This window comes from Adiantum capillus-veneris, chromosome 7, assembly GCF_014529385.1.
Source record: "Adiantum capillus-veneris isolate H3 chromosome 7, ASM1452938v2, whole genome shotgun sequence".
NCBI classification, from domain to species: Eukaryota; Viridiplantae; Streptophyta; class Polypodiopsida; order Polypodiales; family Pteridaceae; genus Adiantum; species Adiantum capillus-veneris.
Window position 1 is genome coordinate 26,843,728 of NC_140937.1, and position 18,540 is coordinate 26,862,267.

The following is an 18,540-nucleotide window of genomic DNA, read 5'->3' on the forward strand; positions in this document are numbered from 1 at the left end:
TCGGCCCAACAATGATGATCATAGCAGTGAAGATGAGGATTATGATCCAGATGAAGATGCCCCTCAGCCACCTCCCAAGCGCCGTCGAAAGTCAAAATTCTACAGGAAGCCGTAAAGAGCAAAGCCACAAGGAGCTCAAAGGCCCCCACAATGCCGACCTCAAAAAACACGACGATTTTGACGAGCGTTTTGCTGAGATTTGACATTACCAAAAGACAACAGAACTGCTTGTTTTAGGAAATTTACCTTTTACACGGACATGTAAAGAAGTGCTACAAAGTTACAACATAGAGCTTCAGATGTATGCAATTGCCCTTGAATCAATTCAGGAGGCTGCAGAGGCTTATTTGGTTAGTCTCTTTGAAGACACATTATTATGTGTTGTCCACGCCAAGCATGTAACAATCATGGCCAAGGACATGCAACTTGCACGTCGCCTAAGGCAGGACTGATACCTCTGATGTCAAAACCTTTTTTTGTAACTAACTTTTGTATTGGAGTCAATTTACTTTGGAACCCTTGTACTGGATTCAAGCTTTCTTGAGAACTCAATGTATTTTCACTTTGCGACAAATACAATCCGTCTCTTTTTGTCTCTCTACGTTACCTTAATGTCCAATTTTAATGTCTATTTGTCTACATTTATTTTGTTCAATGGTTGAAGGTGAGATGCTAATTAGTTATACAAAAGGCTAATCAACTGGCAACCAAAGCTAAATAATTTTTTTGTTTGACTTGAAATTGTCCATTAGGTAAAGTTTTTGCTTTGTATTTGCCAAAAACTTGCAAAGCTTGACAAATTTGTGTTGTCCACAAGATAGCGAGAATTGGCCAGACAACAGTCTTGCAGGGCCAAGTCTCGCTGCCTTGTGGACACATTGAAAATTGCATGAAATGTCGTTTTCAGGGCACAACTAGTACCAAAAAAGCTATTATATGCAATTTTTTGGACAAATTTTTTTCAATGTATAAAATCAACTTTCAAACAGTTTGCCTTGTCACTGAACATGAACAAAACAGTAAATTTAACTTTGCAAAGACCATGGAGAAGAGAGATAATTTTCATTTAAAAGCTTGTACATCTGGTTTAACAATCTTTTGACAAGAGGCGCTTTACAATCTCTCTATGACGTTCTATAGTGTTGGGTAGAATGGATGTAAGTACAGAAGCAGATATAGCTTGGGCACTGTCAACCCCCAGGGCTTGACAAAGAGCTATGCGTGTCATGACCTTGCCACGGAAGCCAGTGCCAAAAGTGGCAATTGCAAGTGATTTTTTCACAAGAATAATTACATGGGTTGTTTGAGGGGTGGTGGCTAAACATAGGAGTTTACTTGCAGCCTTAAGCACCCACAAAACAAAATGGCCATTCAGGGAGGAATCCTTGTGTATAATGCACACATCTTGCATTGGTAGTTTGCCGATGTAGTGTGCTAGGGCAGCTTGAAGCCCAAACACCGTGCGCTCTCCCCCCTTCCGGCTAGCCCAAAGGTCCATGTCCAAAACATCCTGCAGAATTGTAATTAACCAAAAGAAAAGAAGAAAGGTTGAATTATCAACATAGAAGATGCTTAGGATTACCTCTTGTTGCTTATCCTCATCATCCATTGTTGGTGTGGCTTCAAGGTTGATAGAGGATTTTCTCTCATCAACCTTGCGGGGGATCTGCGAACCAGGCAAATCAGGGCGGATAAGATTTTGTTTGGCACAAAAACTTTGGCTTGTGTGGCAATGAACTCCTTGTCCGTGACTTTGATCTACTCTGCAGTGAGAATATCCGTTGTCACTATTGCAATTGTGTCAGCAACAGAGTGCCCCCAATGGAAGCAACTTGTCATCTAGAGCTTCTGGTGCATATGAGGCTAAGACACTCATCTAGTCGGACACCAAAAGCCTTTTCAAGATCATGTAAGAATAAATACTCCTCATATTCTATAATTATGCTGCTGAGATGGCTAATCTCCACTTCAAGAATCGCAGTAGGGTCACGACACTTGGGGTGGGGCACCTCGGAGGTGCCAGCAATCTACTCTCTCGTTGCAACTGCTTCTTCCAATTCATGGGGATATTCAGCAGCTTGCAATCTTTGCTCACTTTGGATATCTATAGGTGTGGCCTATAGATGTCTATAGATGTCTATAGGCCACGCCTATAGATGCCCAAAGTGAGCGAAGACTGCAATTGGGGATATTCGGCAACTTGCAGTCTTCGCTCACTTTGGACATCTATAGGCGTGGCCTTGGGATCTTTACCATCCGCCAAAACCCCACCCACTGCCAAATGCGAGATCTCCATCTCCTCCAAGGAGGGCTCCTCATTGACGAGGAAGAAGAGAGTGGAAATATTGGACAAGAAAGATAGCCCAATTTTGCGCTTCTTGAAGGAGTCTAGAACTTCCTTTCTCACTCGACGGAAGTGGTTTGCCTCTTTTGCAATCGCTTCAAAGCGAGCTAGTATCTTTGAAAATGTTGTGTCACCCTTGTGGATGTAGCGAAGCAGATCACATGGCAACCACAGCATGGCATTGTCTTCAAAGTTCACATCATACTTGAGTATATGCGCATGCATATACTCTATGATGTCGTGAAAAGTGTCATCATGGAGTTTCATGGTTTTTTGTAAGTCCATTGTGCGGGTAAAGAAGCCGTGAAGATCACCACGTCCAACATATTTGGTGTCCTCTAAGAAAAGAAGAAACCGTGAAAGGGGGATGTGTGTCTCTTCCGACGTTGCTACTACGTGGGAGGAGGATGCACTAGCATGTGCTACCATGGATGTGTGTGTGTGTGTGTGTGTGTGTGTGTGTCTTCTTTCAATCTCTCTGAAGTGTTGATATAAAAATAAGAAGCCCCCTCCCGTTTATATACCCCCCCCCCCCCCCCCCCCCCCGGTGCATAAAAAGATACCATCCCAAAGCTCTTTGATATACATACAAACACACATGGGTGCACACACAAACACACAAAAAAATCTAAAAAACTTAATCAACGAAGGTGATACTATAATGACAAAAAAGTTTTGAAATTCCATTAAATAGAAGGCTTTACAATGTGGCATTAGAGCCGGTTACATTGATCAATCAGATCAACTTAAAGATAGTGCTCTGCCAACCCTCCACTCCCCTTGCACTTTCATGGCTTCCTCCATCCGCCTACCAATCTGAAACAACAAAAATTCTTTTAATAAGACTAACAATTGGCACATGTAGACAACATATAAACTAAACTGACCTTTTACCGATTGAGACAAAAGTAAGCATCTTTGATTTCTTTGTAGCCCAAGATAATCAAGTGTTCCCGTATGCTGGTGAGTGTCCAGTGTTCACTGATTTGCACAATCTCAGAAACACCATTTGACAAAGTAACGGGAATGTCCAAATGTCACAAAATTAGCAACACTAGATTGTAAGGGTATCCACTTTCCTCTCTTACACATCCAACGTTCATAGTGAAAACGTAAGTACAAAGTAGTGCGCACTTTCAAATATCGTATCCCTATACCTAAAGTGTCCACCTTACACTTGTATTTATCTCCTTAGTGCACTCCCTCAACCATTCCCCAATTATCCCCAAATAGCAATTTTAGTGCTTCATACATGACATTCTTGCTACAAAAAATAGTAGGTGTGACACAAAATGGCAATGTCTTGAACAGGTGTACAAAAACATGCACGGGGCAATACCAACTAAGCCCTAGTGATCTCGAAGCCTTCCCAAATTTTAACGAGGAGAAAATATTAGAAAGCATCTTCTCCTTCACTGAGAAAAGTGACCACGCATCATCGGGTTGTGTCCATTTCGGACTCAGTAATGAAGGTTTGTCAAGAACAATGATCTTACAATGTCCATCCTTTGAGGCCGGCACTACATACGTGTGTGAGTAGAAGAAGATTCTGTGTTGCAGCAGAATCGAAGGTGGCGAGTTGGGAAGAATCATAACACCAATGTCTGCATGAAGAGCGTTGAAGGTTCCTGTGAGACTCTTGATTGGTTGTTCCTCAACAAGGTCGGATGGGAATATATCTATGACAACACCAAAAATTGTTAAATAAAAAACAAATAACAAGCATTTACAATCAGCAACCAACAATGTTTTACGACTTACAATGTATTGGAAAATCTCTTGAGCTTCTATTCCTCAAGCGCATGGAACTCCAAGAGAACACGTGTCGAACAATGGCCACTGTGCCATTGACTCTATGGTTTTTGAAACCAAGAAGTCTCCCCTTCCAATGCTCGTCAAGGTTGCCACGGTTTCGAACTCGATGAGGCTCGATAGCTGCAGGTTTCATGAAGATCCAAGATCCTTTAGAAAACACCTACGGCACGCATTCCCCATCAAAATCCCTAGTGTTATGCAAGAAAATCGTCTCTATCTCATCCTTTGGCTTCCTTGAAGTGGAGGGGGTTGACATGGTAGCACTAGAAGAAGAAGAGTTGTTGTGTTAGAGAGAGAGGCCAGTTGTTTCAGGAATGAAATGAGAAGGAATGGTTGAATGGGAAACAAAGGGGAGAAGAAGTAGTTCAAATGGATGGTGTGGATGAAAGAGTGAGACAGATCATGCAGGTATGGAAAGATTCCATTTGTGATGCAGCTATGGAAAGCTTGGCGGGAGGGGAAGAAGTGGCTAATGGGGAGCAAGGGGAGAAGAAGTAGTTCAAAGGAATGGTGTGGATGAAAGGGGGAGACAAGTGGTGCAGCTATGGAAAGATTTCTCGCATGCTACAGCTATGAAAATCTTGGAGGTAGAAGGAGAAAGAGAAGAGAGAAGAGGTAGAATAGAGGGTATTGCTGAGAAATGCAGATTTTGGTCAATGAAAATAGTTTTTTGACCATGTATTTGGTTAGGAGAGCTTTTGGAGACTGAAAAGTGAGATTTAGAGATTCTAAAAATAAAATAAAATTTTAGGGTTACTTTATGGGTGCCCATGAAAATGGAGGGACCCCCCCGCCCCCCCCCCCTTTCCCCCTTTTCTTTCTAGGGGACAAAGCTATAATGAGGGGAACAGATAGGCCCCCATGCCCCCTACTACCCTACCTTTTTAGAGGGTATAGATGTGGCCACCACCCTCTTCCTATTGGTCCATGCTTAATCACCCCTTAAGCTAAAGGGCCCTTTTGGGGTTCATATTTTTCCTAATGGTTAGAGCAAAAATGAGAAGGTGGGAGTATGGTATTCTCCCATTTTGGAGCCAAATTAAAGTGATAAATTCATTTATGCTCCCTTATATTGAATTCACCAGCCTTCTCAAGATGGCTAAGTGTCACTGGAAAGAGTTCTTAAAAGTAGTAAAACGATTTTTATGGAAAAACAATACGAAAACCTCCAGCTCGTACCACTTAACCCAATCCATCTTTACCTATGATGATATGCTTTTTTGGTTTTAAACTATCTTACAAGAGGCTCCCTTAATAACTACAAGTGTAGGATCCCACGTACTAAATTGCCCATGCTATTGTGTGTATGATAGTTTCCCTCCATCCTTCTTGCACTAGGTATTAGATAGGAGGTCCTAGAGGGGGAACTAGACCCCTAGAGGGATCTAGTTCCCTCCATTTAGAATGTGTAATATAGCTAGAATGTCATGAAACTCTGACTAATAATTATGTAAATATTCTTTCACTAGCCATCATAGTGTGAGCCTTTTAAATCCATTGTTACACAAGTCTTGTACCAGCCTTTTGATGTCTTGGGCTGCATTTAGATGTAAAGAGTTTGAAAAAAGCATAGGCTTTATTTGAGACAATATGACTTTATGAGCCCATCCTAATGGCCAGTTGTTGCCCCTGTGAATGTACTTGAATATTTGAGGTTAAAGTATTTTCCCCTTTTCAAGCTTACTTCTATTGATGTTGCCATCCTTTACCTCAAGCTACATACTAATGAATTTTTTATTTTTCCCTACTCCATTTCAAAATTTATTGCACTATGTCAATTTTTACACAAGGGGAATAGACTAGATAATTCTCAAGAAATAGGTGTGGTCATTTTTGTTGACCGAGAGTATATCATCAAAATACTTGAAGACAATATGAAGTAGTGATAGCTCATGCCTAGTTGTGGGATCTTGTAATCTAGTAGAGATGTAATCATATTCAAAGGAGAGCAGATATAGACCACACCACATTGGTGAACAAGCCAATTCCATTGATATGACATTAAATTAACTATAGGTATCTCCATTACATTGAACAATCATGTTTTCCACAAGCCATGAACTAGTCAAAATGGCTTGTTCTTTAGAAACGGAATATCCATTCTTATATCTTGTATCACTCCAGGCTCCATTTACACTAGTACTAGGGAGTTTTTTGAAGGATATGTACTTCTTATGTGAATGTTCATAGGCATATGCAATGAATTGGGATATTATTGATTTCAGCCCTAGGTCACCTTCGTGGGGGATGTTTTCTTAGATTTTTTTCTCATTTGTTGAGAAAACAAATGATACTTTCTTTGGAAGGTTAATGACAACATCATATAGGGAATCCACAACCCACCAAGATTTGATTCTAATGTTGTGGCATAGAAAGATTTTTGGTTTAGAAAAAAAGCCCTCTTCTTGATGAGAGGTATGCATGTTTTTAGGATACATTCCTGTAACAAAGACAAATTGGCAAAAAAAAAAAAATTGCCCATTATTTGTCCATCTAAAAGCCTTATTATAAGCTTTTTAAACAACAATTAGGTAGGGAAGTGGTTTAAAATATGAAATTGCTCACGTATGGAGTATATTCTTTCCAAGGTTTCTAATTGAGATTCTATACGTGGGACATAAAATTGGTTCTACTAGCCTCCTTTTTTCTTGTACTAACATGTAAGTTTTGCATTCCAAAACATGATTGCCAAGGGCTTTATCCAAATAAGTAACAAAAAAAGACTTTTTTAGGTGATCCACATCCTGATCTATGTTTTAGATTTTCTTGAACTTGTATTTTGGAAAATTTATGCTACAAAAATCCCAAGAAATCTTTGTGACTTGATCCATGGGATAACGTATGGAAGCCACATTTTCTATGATCAAGGTAAGAGTTAAATTCCATATTATTTACATGATGTGTGAATACATCAGGGTTGAGTAGGTATATGGTTTAACCCTTTATGTAAGACATTCTCATATATGGATCAAAAGTAGCAAGTTGATATTTGAGTAAGTGTTGGATTTCTTTAGAGAAGCCCATCATACATTTTCTACATAGACATACATATTGTGACTCAAAATAAAGACAGACTTGACATTGCATACCATGTCCTTAATTGAACCCAAAAAAGTCCATGCAAAATAGATATGATCAATTCTATGTAAAGAAAGAGGATGCAAGAGAGCTACACAAGACAAACACACACAAAACAGAGATGGAAAGCTTCTTCTTCTTCTCACAGAAAAGAGAGTACAAAATGACTAAGTGCTTAAACTGAAAAATAGCACATATGTAGATGCGGTCACTAAGTGTGAACTCGCTAGAAGCGTACTAGGCTGGCACTATAAGTGTAGTCTAGTTGTGGAATCACTGGCAGAGATCCTCCGTGTCGATCACCTAACGCGCCAGTGAGTAAATGTCGTAAGCGGCCAAGACCCGTAGTGGATGCCAGCTCAAGATGTAGAGCTCGACATCTCAACACTCCCCCTCGAGCTCTGCATGTCGCAGAGTCCAAGCATAGTCCGGAAACGTCGAAGCTTCTCAGATCCGAGGGCCTTGGTAAAGATATCCACTATCTGCTCCTCTGTGCTGACGTATACCAAGTCGATGTCGCCCGCCAACACTCGCTCTCGAACGTAGTGGTAATGGACCTCTATGTGCTTGGTCCTAGCATGGAACACTGGGTTCCTAGCCAATTGCATGCTGATGAGGTTGTCACAATGGATGAAAATCTTCTGGTCTACCTGCACTCCCAAGTCCTCAAGTAATGTGAGTAGCCAAGCTACCTCGCACGCCGCAACTACTGCACCTCTGTACTCGGCCTCTGTGCTCGATAAAGCAATCGTAGGCTGCTTTTTGCTGCTCCAAGTAACAGCAGCACTCCCAAAAGAGAACATGAAGCCACTCATAGATCTCCTATCAACAATGCTACCTGCCCAATCTGCATCTGCATACCCATACAATGCTAATGGCACATCTGCTACATAGAACAATGCATATTCAAGAGTCCCTTGCACATACCGAAGTGTGCGTTGTACTCCATCCAAATGTGGCTTCCTTGGAAGCTGCATGAATTGACTCTCCAAGCCTACTGTGTAGCTCAAGTCTGGCCTCGTGATAGTCAAGTAGATTAGACTACCCACATATTCCTGTACATCTTGACATCCTCAACAACATTAGGGAATTTCGGAGGTCATTTGGAGGGCCTTCTAAGAAAATGTATTTTTTGCACTCTCTCTCTAGAAAAAATGGCAAATAATAGAGCTGGTTCTTTCATAGTAAAAGTTCAAAAAGTGTACTTTAAGTAGATTCCTTACTCTTCTGAACATTCGTTCGTAGTGATTGAGGGATAATCCTCTTTTCAGTTGCATTGAATGAACCTCGTCAATATGGAGGGAATGAGGCTAACATGGAGGGACGAAGGCGCAACCGCTATTCACTTTCCATTAAACCTGCACATTTGGCTAATGGCGCACTCCTCAAATGGCACAAATGTTACCCAGAAACGAGCCAAACATCACCTTCACATTGATTTGGACAATGAGTACCAACCATTGATTAAGCGTAGTAAAACAAACACACATATACCTCCCGCTTCCATAGACACGCTCAGAGCTCAGGGAGCTAAACACATAGATATCTGGACGAGAGGCTCTCTCTACCCTAAGAATCCAATGACTAATGTGTCTCCACCGTTTGTCAATCCTACAAGCTTATTGACCTTTGCTGGTGATGGAGAAAAGGGCCTTCTGGGTTATTGTAAATCTCTTACAAGAGAAGCTGAAACTTACAAGGGCATTCTCCAAGCTCAACAATGTGAGATTGTTCGCCTTTCACATTTACATTCTACAGATCAGGTTACCATTTTGCAACATAAAACAGAGGTACAAGAACTAAAAGGAAAGGTGCGAAGTTGTCAAATGAAGGACACCATCTTGGGTGCTCGTATCCGAAAGAAGAAATTGTGCAATCTTGAAACATTGCAGGTTGCATCAGGAGGTCTCAAGAAAATAATTCGAGCATTAAGGTGATACTTCTTGGTTGGCTACATTGTCTTAGTTAAGTAATCTTTTTGTTTTTTCTTGTTATGCATTGTTTTCATGTGCCTAAATAGTGTTAGTGAAGCAAATTTTCTGTTATTTACTTATGCATTGTCTTCATGTAGAGATTCAATCTATCCTGACAAGGAAAACATTGCCCCAAAGCCAATATAGGAAAGAGATTGAATCCACTTATAAGTAGAAGCCTGGCAGCAGATATAGTACATGACAAGAAGTTTAAGGTCCTACAACGAAATGTAGTGGACCGCTTTATTTCAGAGAACTCAGTGCCTGCAAAAGAGATACAAGGCACACTTGATTCACTTGGTGTAAGCAAAAGAGGATACTCGGCTATCCAAAAGTCTGTCTCATCCATCTTTGTTAAGAAGGGTATAAAATCCAAACTTCTACCATCAGCCTCAAGTGTTTGGAAAGAGAGGCTTCAACTTAACGAGGCACAGGGAGACTATCTTGGACAGCCCTTTCATATTAAAGCAACTTACAGTGGCCATGGAGCAAACATGGCATATGATGAGTTCAATAATATTTTTATGGACCTGCGGATATTACAGAAGAGAATGGTGGAGTTTTACAACATCACATTTGAAGAGTCACGAGGGGTATTACATTTTGTGTTAAAACTGGATGAGTGTGAGCTTGTTAAAGAGAAAAAGCTAGAGCGTGTTACTATTACTTTAACGAATAGAGCCCTCTCAAAGTGTCCCAGTGATGGTCCTTTATATTTTAGTGTTCAATCAGAATCTAGCATATGGTGGCTTGGTGCGTTTGAGGTAAGCGAGATTCTCAGGTAAGCTCAAATGTTCACATCTACTTAAGTCTCATTTATTTTGTGTTGCAGGTAAAGAAAGAAGATCATGAGATTCTATATTGGGTGTTCCATCGAACTAATATTCCGGAGGTGATTGATCGACAGACTAACCAGGGAGAGGTACTACGTGTAGATGGAAGGGGAGACTTTCAAGTTCAGTGGCATCTTGCAGGTGACCTCAAAACATTAAAGTGCGTGTATAATTGTGGAATGGGTGCAATGGCAAAGCCACCGTGTTTGTTCTGCATGGAGCCTGCAAAGGTCATGGACCCAAAGTGGTGGAGAAAAGCTCCAACACGTCACATTGAGGATCCTGCTTTTCGACCGGTTTTGAAAATACCACTTGTGAATGTCCACATTTGTACAATGCATGCCCTTTGTAGAATTGTGAAGAAACTGGTCTACTTATATATCGGGTTTGCTTGGAAGATTAAGAACTCGGCAGAACGACAAGTAGCCCTGCAGTGCTTAGAAATGGTACTGTCGGATATGGGGCTTCATGGTGGCAATGTGAAAATCCAGCGGGATGAAAAGAGATCAACTGCTGAGAAGGATGTCCCATGCAAACCATCCATCGGTGGGGTGAAGGCACGGAGGTTTTTATCTAAACCCCAAGGTACAAGAGATCCGAAGCTAACAAAACATGGAAAAATATATAACACATCTTATGTTAGCAAGGTAGAGTATCAGAGCTGGAAAAAGCTACATATTGCAGTCAAAGACCAAGAACCAACTACTCGTAACGCGAAGGCTGAGGTTTGGCGATCAATAGACATCCTATTTTTGATGTGCGACAAAGATGACTGGTCACAAGGTGATATGAATGTTAACCCTCACGGCACACGGACACCCTATGATCTATAAACGTTGTATTATTTAGAGTCACGTACCGGGCTTGTCGGACCAATAGGGAAAGGTAGAGTGATCGCTGATGAGAGGCGCACTCTAACTGAGACATTCAAGGGATTAGTTGGCTAAGCATGGGCGCCCAAGTGTGAATGGGGTGAGCTCCTATAAAAGCCAACTAAACCTAATTTTTACTCATTCTCTCATTTGTGCAATAGAAGAGTGCTCTTGCTCCATCTCCATCTTCTTCTTCTTCACCTCCTTGTGTGTGTGTGTGTGTGTGAGAGAGAGAGAGAGAGGGAGAGTGTTTGTGCGATCGAGCATTACGAAGGCACGACGGCGGCGAGGCGGTTGAGCGCGGCACGACTGCAGCTTCTTCTTCATCGCGACGAGGAATCCACCACGAAGGCGAGCGTAGAGCGGTGAGTGACACACCCTTTGCTTTCTTGAGCTTGCTAGTTTAGGCTTGTTGTGTGCTTGGAGCCTTTTGTGGCTCGCACACGGTATATTGGCAAGTCCCTTGCTTCGACAGTGCGGCAAGGAGCGCACATTTTTGGCGCCGCTGCCGGGGATATGCCCTACACTAAGCTCGGTTAGCACTTTACGCTTTTTTGTGGTGCAATCTCTATCATAGGAAAGGCAGGGAATGAGGGTGTGTAGTTGTGTGGAGGTTTCTGTTTTTTGCGTTTTCTACGTTTTCTGGTTTGCACTGCACAGTTAGCATTTCTTGCGTTTTTGCATTTTCTGTATTTTCTGTCAAGTTTCAATTTCTGCATTTTTTTGCGTTTTTTGTGTTAAATTTTCTGTCAAGTTCCAATTTCTGCAATTTCTGCATTTTCTGTGTTTTTTCAATTTTCTGCATTTCTTGCGTTTTTTCAATTTCTGCATTTCTTGCATTTCAATTTCTGCAATTTCTGCGTTTTTTGCATTTCAATTTCTGCAATTTCTGTGCATTTTCAATTTTCTGCAATTTCTACATTTTAAAAAAATAATAAAATAAAATAAAAATAAAAATTATTTTTTTTGAAAAAAAAATTGGAAAAAAAAAAAACGGGAAAAAAAAAACGCGAGTGAGCAGGCGGTGAAATTTTTCGAGAATAAAAAACGTGACTCTTAAAACGGACGGGCTGGTTTGTATAAAAGATAGATCGGGATCGGGATCATTTCCCCAAGCCCAAGCCCAGGCCCAAGCCCCAGGCTTCAGTCCTATGATATATACTAGACTCACTCTTATATATATATCTTACTCCCTCAAGAGAGAATGAGAGCATGTGGGACAAGTCCTCCACTCTCCTCCTTTCTCTTCCCACTTGCACCCTTAGACTTTCTAGTTTGGGCCTAGTTCCCTACTGGAAATTGACAGTTTTAGGGATTCCGAGGGCATAGAGTGACCAAACGGAGGGCTGTAAAGCACGGCACGACCCTCTGACCGATACGCTCGTTTCGAGCTATCACACGGCCCATTCCACGACACGCTCTAAAAAATCTAGCAAAAAAAAAACAAAAAACACGCTAAAAACTAGTCACAAGGCCTCCTAGAGCAGCTTTTTGACACCTTAGGGTATCAAAAGCACATGCACTTACGCTCTGGACGGGTGCTAGAACACGAGCATATTGAGGGTGCCTCTGTTCATACGGACACCCATTACCCATCCACGATAAGCTCTAGACCCTCAGCGGGGACACAAGGTAGCACCACCCAAGACCCTAAAATAGCCGCTAGTGATTCCTCCTCCGACTCAGAAATCATGGAAGCATACCCTACCCAAAACACTGAGAGAGAAGGCCATGCACCTCCCGAAGCTCCACAGCCTAGTACTAGTATGTTTAGCCGTTTCATGGAAACATTAGGTAGAGCTACTCGCTCGGAACCTGATGCAAATGAAGCACACGAAGGGGGTGGGGAAGTGGACTCTCCTTTCACATCGCACGTGGACCCCACACCCCCAAAGAGTGTCCATGTGGATATCCTACCAACTTCTTACCAAGAAGGCCCTGTTGAGCTGCCTCCTTCAGAAGTTCCCTCTAGAGTACCGTTGGTGACAAGTAAAACCACGGGGAGCAACATTGCTTCTACCTCACAAGAAACCGTTAACACGTCGACTCTAGAAGGATTGTTCATTAATGATCATTGGACATACGACCTCCACACTGAGGTGTTGACGGATCTACACTCTAGCCACGCCTACCATGTAGGATGGATAGAGATTGTACAATCCACCTCTAGTGCCACGAGCATCGAAGATCAACAGAAAATGATCTGTAATGTTATCCATGGCATTATTCAATCAGAAAGGCAAAACCGAGGGGTAAATATACTCTCAACTGGCCCCATGAGATTTCTGGATACGAGCAAGGCTCAACAGCCTACTCTATCACAAATGGAGACTCCTCTAATGAGCCCCATGGACCCATCTTACGTCATTTCACCTGGGGTCTCTATGCAATCTGAGCCTCCGAGCGAAAACTTTAGCTTCCCTAACTTGGCTCAACCCTCTATTAAGGAAAACCCAGTGCTCACTCCAGGGATAAGCCTGACAGAGAATGGTCCGATGACATCTACGGTTAGCGCAGTGCCACTACCTAGTGTCGTAGTACCTAATATAGGGCCTCGATCGTATGTGCCTCTAGCCCCTTATGCACACATGGCCCCCACACCTCCAATTGTACCACTTGCTTATGCTCCTCGAGTGCCGCTCCCTAGCCCTTATCCAAGTGGACCTATGCCCGGTTATGTTCCATATCCTGCATCATCCACACATATGCCAAGACCGGTACCCGTCCCTCTCCCACATATGATTCCAAGAGTACCTCCACCGGCCCTACCTCCTCACATAGGTGACTTGGCAGCGTTTGCTCAAACCATAGGTTGATCTATCGCGGAAAATATGCGTCATGCATCTGATAGAGAGCCTAGAAGTAAGGCAGTACAAATTGCCAAACTCACGCAAAAATTCAATGGGGACGAAGATGCTAGGAAACACATTGAAGTGTTTGAACAAGTATGTGATTCCTTAGGGGAACGCAACGAACTACATAAGTGCAATGCCTTAAGCTTGACATTAAGTGGGAAGGCTGGAGATTGGTATAGGACCCTAAGGGTGGACGAGAAAACAATCTACCCTACCCTTCGAAGGTTGTTTCTAAAGGAGTACATACGAGAAGGTGTGCTTTGGGGTGTAGCATCTCAGCTACAGAAGGCCGAACGTAAGGAAGGAGAGTCAGTAAGGGACTTCATTAGTCGTCTAAAGCACTTAAACTCTCGTTGCCCTGTAAATGAGCACTTCAACAATAACCAACTGCTTGATCGATTCATTCGAGGGTTGAGGAATGAAGGAATCTATAATGGACTAGTGATTAGAGGTATCACAACCTGGGAAGATGTCACTGCCAATGCAATCCAATTAGAGGACAACTTGATGATAGCAGGCATGAGGGTGTCTACTGACACGAGATCCACTATCTCACAAGCCATTGAGTATGAACCCATGACTGCAAATCCCATTGCCAATGAGCCAAAGGTATTTGAGACATTCTTGACAGACCTCACCAAGGCAATCCAAGAGTCTCTTAATGATAATCGACCCCCTCAAAATAGTCACATGTATCCAAGAAGGGAGCAACAATGGTGTTCCATTTGCTTAGGTCCACATAGCACTAGTGAGTGCCCTACGTTTAGAGTAAAATTTAATGGAACTTGCAACGCATGTGGTAGGTATGGTCACCAAGCTAAGGTTGTTTAATGATCAAACGTATGATGGCAAATAGACCACCTGTAGGCTGGACGGATGCGCCTCGAGCTCCTGTATTGATGCCTACTCCACCTGTTGAGCAACTACCGTAACACATGGTCCCTAGATCTCAAAATGTTGTACAAGCTACACCGCTACCACCTCCTGTGCTAGGACCGCAGCCCCCGCATCCAAGAGTCGCCCCTATGAACCAAGTGGGTTGCGAGCCATCAAATGCTTATCCAAAAGGCTGTGAGGAGGAAATAGACACTAGTATTGCCTACGGACTTGATACATTGGAAGAGTGTCCTATATACTACATGGAAGATTGTTGGGGGCAAGTCAAGCCGGTTTATCAAGCTGCTGCTCTCGCATCCAGAGGTCAAAATATCAACACCCAGGCTAGAAGGCCACCTCTTCAATGCTACGAGTGTGGTGGACCACATCGAGCAACGGAGTGCCCTATTAGGCTGCAAAAGAATGCTGCACAGATGCAAATGAATCAAGGGAGCACGTCTGCAATGCCAATACTCACATGTAATCGTTGTGGCATAGACCACTTGATTGCCCAATGCCCCTATAACCCAAATGCGCCTAAAATCACACCCCTGAATTTGGTCGAAATTGATAGTGTGATATCGCCAATACCACCCGTTGCACCCGCTTATGCGATTACACGGTCCATGCTTCAAGGGCCAGGCCATATCCTCGAAGATAGAGATACCGCGTCAGTTATCCAAGCAAAGAAAAAGAAGACACGAAGGAAGAAGTCGCAGACTACGGAAAATTCAAAGCCAAGTTCCAAAACAAACATAGGAACAGGAGATGACCCCGTGTATATGAATGACCTCGAGGATGATTCAGATTCAATCGAGACAATGGAGACTAGAACCAATACCACAAAGGGAAAGAATGACAAAGAAAACCGTAACATGGAACCAAATGAAAACCGAATAAGAGAAAACCATAAAGAGCCTCTGAAAAAACCACAAGTGTTTCCAAATCCAATCCAAGACCCCCAAGATAAACCGCAGGGGCAAAAAGGGAAGAATCGTAAAAAGAAGATTGGGACGTACCCAAACCCAGTAGACGAGATTGAGCAGGTGAAACATCTAAGAGGTTTAGTGGAGAAGACTCAAAGGAAACTAGAACCAGAACCCATGCAGGTCAAAATTCATGACACAGTGTTTCCCACGCAAGTTCATCCACCCCACATGAACCATAGACCGTTAGCCATATCTAGTATCATCCAAGAAGGGAGTGAGGACGGGACATCAGAAAGTGAGCATACACCCTTCTTGTTGGAAAGGATGTTTAACGAAGGAATACCTGATCCCATTGAGGAATATGAGATTCCATCCTCACCAGTTCCTAGTCAAGAACCTACACCCTGCAAAACGCCAATGAATGTTGCCAAACTAGTGGACTTTATGTCTTCTGAGGTCCGAACCACGATCATAGCAAAGCTGTATGGAGATCCTGAGTTATTGCGTACATAGTCTACCATTCCATGGCTTCTCAACAGAGCCACGAGAAGAGGACTCTTGTGGTCCACTCAAAACCTGTGACTGTGGCCTCACATTTTGTACAACCACATCATCTTTTACATCAGCCCCAATAGTGCCATGTGCATTACTGTACCAGCTGCTCATATCATCAAAGACTACATCTCTGCTCACTCGTAATTCTCGTGTAGTAGGATTGTAGCACCTGTATCCCTTTTGTTCAAGGGAATATCCCACAAGAATATATTTCTCTGCTTTAGGATCCAATTTCCTACACAAATCATCTGGTACGTGCACGTAAGCTATGCAGCCAAACACTTTCAAGTGTGCCAAATCATCCTTTGTACCTGTAAACTTTTCCTCAGGCGTTACATCATGCACCGCAGCTATAGGTGTCCTGTTCATAATGTACACAACTGTATTTACAGCTTCAGCCCAAAAATGATGAGGCATGTTCTTCTCATTCATCAATGCATATGCAACCTCTGCAATGTGTCTGTTTTTCCTTTCTGCGACCCCATTCTGCTGTGGAGTATATCTGCATGTAAACTGCCTGCGTATACCATGCATTCGTAGAAGATCTGAAAAATAATTGGAGAAGTACTCTCCCCCTCCATCTGACCTCAATGTCTCGATTTGCATATCTGTCTCCTTCTCACTCATGACTTTGAAGTCTTGAAAGCGACCAAACACTTCACTTTTGTTACGCATGAAGTAGACCCATACTTTCCTTGTATGGTCATCAATGAAAGAGACATAATACCTGCAACCATGTATACTTGCAGTATCGGCTGGACCCCAAACATCTGTGTGCACCACCTCAAGTGGCTTTTTACATACATTGCGCTCATGTGGAAATGAGCCCTTTGACTGTTTTCCAAACCGGCATGCTGCACACACTTTATGCATACCATCGACCTTGAATTTGGGCAAACCTTTTACAATCTATTTTGATTGCATGTTGTGCAATCTCTGCTCATTGACATGGCCAATGCGTTTGTGCCAAATGTCAACATCAGCCACAACACCTGTGCCCTGCACAAATAATGCAGCTTTTACCTCAGGCATGTCTACATTCAGCGTAAACATTCTGCCCACACATTTGCCCTCTGTGATCAGCTTACAGCCATTCTGGAAATCTTCTACATAACAGCCATTGGGATTGAAGCGAACCTGCAAACCCTGCTCAACCATTTGTCCAACAGAAACAAGATTCTTTGTAATGTTTGGGACATGAAGTACATCTGCTAAGTACTTTGATTTCCCACTCTTCGTATTTAGAGGTATGTCCCCTACATGAGCAATGGGGTGAGCGGTGTCATCTCCTGTCTGCACATAGCTTGACACATCTGGTTTGCGCATATCTCTAAACCACTCTCCATGAGACGTCATGTGATTAGAGGCATCTGAATCCACATACCAAACATCATCTTGGGTCGAATTCTCTGCAGTCATTGTATTCATTACATGCTGCATAACAAACATGCACTTGTTTTTGTTGTCATCTGCATCTCTGCTAGTGGATGCATAGTTGCTCTGTTCTCTCTTTCCACTTGCTTTTCCCTTTGGACAGTCACGTGACATGTGACCTCTTTCACCACAAGTCCAGCATTCTCTGCTATCTGCGGTATGTTGCTGCCTACTTGATCCTGCACCACGAACTCTTTGACTCCCCCTGCCTTGAGACTGGTTTCCCCTGCCACCTGTATTGTTTTGATTTGATTGACCTTCTTGAAATTGTCCCCTGCAACCCCTTGGGCCTCGACCACGACCTCTACCTCTACCTCTGTTGGAGTTAGAATAGAAGGCTTGTTCAGAATTATTTCTGCCATGAGAAGAAGATGTGTCAAGGTTCTTCTCCTCAAGAATAAGCATAGAAATCAAATCTTGGAACACGGGGATGTCGTCTCTTGTATTCATGGAAGACCTGAAATGTATATACTCATCTCCTAGACCATCCAAGCATGCACGGACAATGTCATCGTCTTCCACTGAGACTTTAATAGATCCAAGAGCCTCAATGATACTCTTGATCTTCAAAGCATAATCATTTATGGAGAGGTTGTTCCTCTTAACTTGATTTAGCTCCGACTTTAGTTGAAGCTTCCTGGCCTTGGTGTTCACCTCGAACACCCTGCCTAAGTTTTTCCATGCAATGGCGGGGGTTTCAGCATCCTGTAGATAGCCCATCATGCCATTGTGATGCTCATAGAAAGCCAATACATCACTTTGCTCTGGCCTTGTTGCCAGTCCCTCAAAGCTTTCCTTTGTTCTGCTGTAGCATTTGCCTCGGGAATCTTTGGTTCCTTTTCATTGTCTCCTTCTACATAGTCACAATAACCTTTTCCTTTTAGGAAATTTGTTATTATGAACTTCCATGCACGGTAGTTATTTTTCTCAAGCTTCTCAGTAACAATCTAACTGAAACCGTCAGACATCTTTAATC